Source organism: Chrysochloris asiatica, unplaced genomic scaffold, assembly GCF_000296735.1.
Source record: "Chrysochloris asiatica unplaced genomic scaffold, ChrAsi1.0 scaffold00490, whole genome shotgun sequence".
In the NCBI taxonomy this organism is placed as follows: Eukaryota; Metazoa; Chordata; class Mammalia; order Afrosoricida; family Chrysochloridae; genus Chrysochloris; species Chrysochloris asiatica.
In genome coordinates, this window is record NW_006409008.1 from 982,100 (window position 1) to 989,660 (window position 7,561).

A 7,561-nucleotide genomic window follows, 5' to 3' on the forward strand; every position below is an offset into this window, starting at 1 on the left:
AAAAAAAAAAAAAAGATGGCTATTAAAAAATTTTTTGCAAGAATGTAAACATGATCAGACGGATTTCATACTCTATGCCGCAAGACCCTGTTCTCGCCTGTAGCTACTGTGCTTACTTTAAGTATCTGAGCCTGACACCTAAGGATGAAATGAAGGAGTCAGAATCCAGAGCCACCCAGACCTGGAATCGCTTCTGGCAGCCTGAGCCGGCACTTCTGTCCCCTGGGTAATGTGCAGCCCAAACCACCAAGACAGATAACTCCCGGCCAAGCATCTCCTCTGGACACCCCTGGAAGAATGCCCACACCTTATTCCTCTTATCTCCACTGGTGGCCTCCTCAGTCGGGCTTGGAGTCACTTGAGGGGCCCAGGAGTTCCAGAGCCCTGCTTTGTGGAAGCAATAACAGGAGAAGCTGCACTAGAGGAAGAAGCTGAGGCTTCTCTGACCTTCCACCATACCACATGGGGCAGGACCACTCCAGGGAAGGCTGAAAACAGTGGAGCAACTGAGGAGGAGGGAGAAACAGATATGCACACCTGCCCTGCCCTCAAAGCCAACAGTTCTTTTCTTGATGTTTCAAATGTTGATGACTTAGAGTACCGGGAGAAAGAAGCAACTAGTGTGGCTGAAGAACAGGAAGGTGAACTTAAAGACAGCCAAGCTCCTGCCCTGCCCCCCAGTCTTCTAAGAAGAACTCTGGGGAACACTCTTGGGGAGGAAGATTCCGAGGAAGAGAAGGAAGCAACGGAGGACAATACAGAAATGACCAAGGCCTTCTCTTACTCCCCATCACCCTGAGAGCTCCATCTAGGGCCAGAGGAGAAGGAAGAAGTAAACGGTGGAGAAGCTGTAAAGGAAGCAGCTTCCAGGCCCTCTGTTGTTGTTGTTGTGTGCCGTGGAGTCGGTTCAGACTCATAGTGACCCTGTACAGGGTTTCCGAGGCTGTAAATCTTTACAGAAGCAGAAAGCCTCATCTTTCTCCTATAGAACAGCTGGTAATTTCTAATTGCTGACCTTGCGGTTTATAGCCCGATTCGTAACCACTATGCTACCAGAGCTCTTTCCAGGTCCTCTACTACTCCGTTATCTCTAGGCTCCAAGTTTAGCATTTGGATGTATTGTCCAGCAGAGGTAGAGGAGGGGAAAGATAGAAGAGCCAAAAATAAAGAAGTTACAAAGACTGCCAAGCCCCCTTCATGTTTAGGCTCCAACCCAAGGACCTCAGGAGAGTCTAAGAAAGAGAAGGATAGAAGCACAAAGGAAATAGCTGAGAAAGAAGATGCTAGCTCAGGACCATACTTTTTCAGATCCTGACAGTATCAACCCAAGAACACAGAGGAAGAAGATGAGGATGATGCTTCATGGGCAGCTGAGGAGGAAGGAGAAGCTGAGAGTCCTCCCCAGCTTCCCCCTTCACCCATCTGAAACTGCATTCCTGAGGGCCTGGGTGTACCATCCTGGAGAAGATTTTGAGGGAGATGATGCGGAATGAGTGATTCAGGAGCAGCTGAGGAGGAAGGAGAAACTGAGAGTCCTTCTTCCATCCCAAGCGCAAGTGCCTTCCTGAAGACCCAGGTGTGTCGTCCTGGAGAAGACACAGAAGAGGTGAAAGACTATGAGGAGAATAAGGATGCAAGAGGTGATTCAAAAGCAGCTGAGGGTGAAGCAGCTGACTCAGGACCACATCCCTTCCAAATTGCCCTCCTCAAGACCTGCATCTATTGAGTTGGAAAGGATATTAAGAAACAGGAATGGGAAGAAGCTGAGCCCTGCCCTCTCCAAGTGGCCATCTGTCTACCTGGAGAGAAGGCCCCCTCTCCCTAGGTTCCTCTTAGGCTGCCCCTCTGACTGCAAAGGTGGCTGAAGAGCTTACAAACACCATGAGATTCCACAAATGCCTCAAAGGTGCACTTCTCCTAGAAGATTTCTACCATTAACTAGCTGTCTGGGCAGGGCTGGCTCTACCCGGTGGGTTAGAGACCTTAGGAGCAGCTGCCTCAGAACCACAGCCAGTTTGCCTGACTCATCTCCTGCACCCAGCAGTGTCGAGGCCCTAGGTCGGGGTCCAGCCTCGACAAAGAAGTGTGGGTTTCACAAAGAAGGAAGATCTGGCGGTGAAAGGGATAGAGAAAGAGAGAGATGAAATATATACAAAAAAGACAGACACATAGATATGATGCAAGCTGGCAGTTAGACAGATCTGCAAACATATTGCCTAGCATTGCACACAGAACTAACTCTACCTCAGCCTTTTATTCTCTTTTTTAGGGAGGGATTTGTTACAAAGGAAGGATGTAATTCACAAAGGGAGGATGTGATTAAGACAGTATACGGAACTGAAATGTGATTAATCATTCAAAACAGGACATAATGATTCACAGGAACAACTTTTAAGATATTTTCATAGTTTTTCTTAACAATCTAACAGTTTTATTTTTACATAAAAAAGGTTCAATCAAGCTATTATATATTACTTTTTAGGTTTAAATGATCTAGAGCAGTGACGTGCGGTTTCTCAAGGATACTTAACATAAAGCAAGGTTCCTGAAAGGAGCCAAGCTGTCTCTGTATACTTTGCAAACTTTTGTTTGTGAGCAAGATCTCGGGCACCAGGCTTCATTTATCTATATCTAAAATGCTACATTGTTCTTAATTATCACATTTCTATATACTTTCAGGAGGAAGGAGAGCATCTGGGTCAAACTGATTATAGTCAGAGGCGGTTAAATGGGGCTGCCACTATTATCCTCTAATCTAACATTCCCACAATTTACCATTCCACTTTATGTACAAACCTTGGGTAGTTTAAAAACCTTTTCTCATATTCCCAATATACCTGTTCCTTGCCTTTCTAAGTTATCTGAGGAAACTTTTACTGCCTCGACTCTAAAAAGGGGTTTCAAACCCATTATTGTTCATGGATATTAAACATAACTGAATAATCAAATAAGGAGCAGTTCTGACTTCCATCCCAGGTGTCTATCGCTTGTTCCTCAGAAAGATTTGTTCCCAGGACTCCACGCACTGCCAACATAGTGGAGGCATTGTAAAAGAAACCATTTTCTCAGAAGCTGTAATTACTGGATTTAGAAGCATAGAATGAACAATATTAGGACCAAAGAAAATTATACAGAGGTAGCCAACTAGTGAGTTCACAAAAACCAATGAACCCGGGACAGCAGGAGTTTACTTCCTTCGGCCCTCAGGGTCCATGGCTTGCAGTCCTGAGGAGGACCTGGGCCCCTACCTTACCCATATGGCCAGGGCCAGGGCCTGGGCACTCCGCGGGAATCCTCCCCTTTCCCTGGCCCCAATACCTGGCCCTACCCAGATAACACCTGCCTCCTTCTGCCCTTTCCATGCCCCTAGTCACTCATCTCTGCCAAGATATTTGGAAGACATCTATCTGGCTGACTGATTGGAAGAGATCCATATTTTTGCCAATTCCAAAGAGAAGTGACCCAACAAAATGCGAAAATCATCTGACAGTCTCTTTGATATCTCATGCGAGTAAAGTTTTACTAAAGGTAATACATAAATGGCTACAATCATACATTGACAGAGAACTTCCAGAGGTTCAAGCTGGATTCAGAAGAGGCCATGGAACAAGGGATATCATTGCTGATGTCTGATGGATCTTGGCTGAAAGCATAGAATATCAGAAAGATGTTTACCTATGCTTTATTGACTACGCAAAGGCTTTTGATTGTGTGGATCATGACAAGCTATGGACAACATTGTGAAGTATGAGGATTCTGGAACACTTAGTTGTGCTCATGAGGAATCTGTACTTAGACCAAGAGGCAGTTGTTCAAACAGAACATGGGAACACTGAATGTTTTAAAATTAAGGAAGGTGTGTGAAAAGGTTGTATTCTTTCACCATACTTATTCAACCTGTATGCTGAGCAAATAATCCGAGAAGCTGGGTTCTATGAAGAAAAACATGGCATCAGGATTGGAGGAAGACTCATTAACAACCTGCGATATGCAGATGATACAACCTTGCTTGCTGAAAGTGAAGAAGACTTAAAACATTTACTGATGAAGATCAAAGAGCACAGCCTTCGGTATGGATTACATCTCAATGTAAAGAAAACAAAAATCTTCACCACTGGACCAATAAACAACATTCTTATCAACAGAGAAAAGATTGAAGTTGTCAAGAACTTTATTCTTCTTGGATCAACTATCAGCACTCAAGGAAGCAGCAGTCAAGAAATCAAATGACATATTGCATTAAGCAAATCTGCTGCACAAGACCTTTTTAAAGTGTTGAAGAGCAAAGATGCCAGCTTGAAGACTAAGGTGTGCCTGACCCAAGCCATGGCATTTTAAATAACCTCATATGCATGTGAAAGCTGGACAATGAATAAGGAAGACCGTAGAAGAATTGATGCCTTTGAGTTATGGTGTTGGAGGAGATTAATGAAATTGCCATGGGCTGCCAAAAGAACCAATAGATCTGTTTAGGAAGAAGTGCAGCTAGAGAAACTTCATCTCTCATACTTTGGACATATTGTCAAGAGGAAGCAGTCATTGGAGAAGGATACCATGTTTGGTAAGGTGAAGGGTCAGAGAAAAAAAGGAAGACCCCCAACAAGATGGATTGTCCAAATGACAGCATTGATGGACTCAAGCATAGCAACAATAGTGAAAGTTGGCCCAGGATCAGGCAGTGTTTCGTTCTGCTGTGCATAATGTCGCTATGGGTTGGTACTGAATCGATGGCACCTAACAACAACAACAGTCCCTGCCACACACCTGAGCCCTGTATTGGTTGCACCCTTCCCCGCCCCTGGTCTGGCCCAAGAAGGAAGGGGAAGGCATGGTTAGACCACTTAGTTTGTGTGCTGTTTGTATTTTTAAGTGTTAGTTTATTTGAAGACTAAACACTGATTTCTAAGAGAAGAAAAAAATTATACCACCACTGTTTTTTAGTAATTCTTTTTCTGTTTTGGAAAATGTAATTAATTTTCTTAAAATATATTTTTTTATATTACTGTAATGAGTTTTTATTGTTACTTCAAATAAATATATAAATATTTGTTTCAATTTTTAGTATTGTGCATATCAAAAAACATTAACAAAAGATTTTTGGGACTTTTATAATTGTGTTAAAAATACAGCAGAAATAAATAAAAGTGAATATACATGGTTTGTTCAAGCAGTTTATTATACTGTATGCTTACAGGAAGACCATTTAGTTTTTAAACAAATACTTCAATACAAGCTAGTTGTAATGAGGCTTTTAAGGATGTGAAGAGAAAACAGAGTAGAAAATTAACTATTGACTAGTTTCAACATTTAGTCCTGATGTGGCACTTTAGGATAAGCACTGGACTGCTAACCCCAAGGTCTGCAGTTCAAACCCAGCAGTCAGTCCTTAAAAACCCTATACAGGGTCTCTGTGGGACAGAACCAACTCGATGGCACTTAATAACAACAAGTTTCAACATGATTGCTTGAAATCATGCCACTATTGTCTGAAAGCAACTGATATCAAGTTAATGGGTAATTTATAGAATTTGAAATTGCCTAACGTTAAATTCTTTGCCCAAGATAAACTTTAATCAGCTTCATGCTAGCATAGTTGTTTTATCTCAGAAGGGTTTTGCAGTTTTGTGTTTATCTGTCTCCACATTATTTCTTTTTATTTGTTCTTGAAACATTTGACATTTATCAGGTATCTTTGTGAATGCTTACATACACCCAGAGTAGTCATACATTCCTGTTCTTCAGTGTCTCTGTTAACAATTGTTAAGAATATGAAGTTTATCTTACATTAAAGTTTTAGGAATATTTGCCTAGAAGTAGAGCAGATGGATATGTAGGGTCAAAGAATGGGACATTTTGATCTTAGAATATGGATTTAAATGCTTTTAGAAAAGTATGAGGAGAGATATATTGAGGGTATAGGAGAAATAGCAGTAATAAAGTGCAGTGTGGGAGAAAGTTGCAACAGTCTGGATGTAGTACACAGTTGAGATGTGGTTCACATTACCAGGAAGGGGCCATTGATGGCTATGGATGCAAGTGTATTTATAATGGAGTAATGGAAGTAGAGAAGGAAGGTAGCTCAAATAGATTCGTCAACAAGCTGATGGATTCTTATCTTTGTATTTAGTAGAAGACAATTAATTCTTGTGAGAATGAGATTAGAGATTAGTTCTGGGGGGAAAATGTATCAAAGAGTAGAATCATAGTCTATTAAAATTAAAAAAGAGTGTTTTAGTATAGACTGGTTGTAATTGCGGCTGCATTCAATGAGAATTCAATAAGATACTCTGATATTCTCAGGGAGAAGTGAATTTATTATACAGAAAAATGAGGACTGGACTATAATCATGGGTGGTTGGCATTACACTTGGTTACAAGACAATGACAAGTAGAAATTGCACATATTTACCTGATTTATTCAATAATTGTTTTTTTAGCACCAACTAATAAAGGTGCTCTGGTAGCGTAGTTGTTACAAATTGGGCTACTAACCTCAAGGTCATCAGTTCAAAACTATCAGCTGTACCACTGGAGAAAGATGAAGCTTTCTGCTCCCGTAAAGATTTACAGCCTCAGAAACCCTGTGCAGGGTCACTATGAGTCGGAACCGAGTCTATGGCACTTAACAACAACAAAAACAATAAATTATGCATACATTCTTGCTGAGACCTGGTGTTCAAACATTTTTCTGAGACCATCTTGACAAATATTTACTAACAAGCATTTCTTCACAAACCATATTCTTAGCCATTCTGTTGCTTGTTGAGGGTGGTTAAAATTTCACAATAAGATACAGCTCTAAATGATAGGCTATATTCTTCAGAAGGCATAAAAGAGAATTTTGAACAAGTTAATGAAACAATGGAGTTGTGATTCAGACCTAAGACAGTCAGTCATCTTTAGTTGCGGCAGGCACCTTAGTGTCAGTGTCTTCACTCAGACTTAACTGACTAACTGTTTCCAATCTATTTTCTAATATGACTAATAGTTTACAATCTATTTTCTAATATGGTCTCTTTCTTTTGCAAATATTTGCAAGACTCTTTTGCTGGAAAATTCCTAAAACAATCACTATTTCAATCTATGATATTACAGTCTGCCAAGAAAACAATGCATTCCTTTATCTAGTTAATCTATATCATTTCATAAACTGCTCCGCAAACATATCCAATGACTATGAGTCATTTCTATAAAAGTTAACGATAAGCAGAAGTAAAGCAGCCTAAAGGAGCTCTGGTAGCATTGTTGTCGTTAGGTGCCATTGAGTCGGTACCAACTCATATACACAACAGAACGAAACATTGCCTGGTTCTTGGCCAATCTCACAATTGTTGCCAGGCTTGAGCCCATTGATGCTGCCACTTTGCCAATCCATCTTGCTGGGGGTCGTCCTCTTTTTCTTTGACCCTCGAACTTACCAAACTTGATATCCTTCTCTAGTTGACTGGTTCCCTCCTGACAATATGTCCAAAGTATGAAAGACGAAGTTTGTCCATCCTGGCCTCCAAGGAGCACTCTGGTTGCACCTCTTCCAACACAGATCTGTTGGTTCTTTTTTTTT

General features: G+C 41.1%; 1 pseudogene; it reads left to right on the forward strand.

Moving 5' to 3' along the window:
• Positions 1 to 7,561, forward strand: part of LOC102836318 — a 23,314-nt pseudogene that overhangs the window by 6,542 nt on the left and 9,211 nt on the right.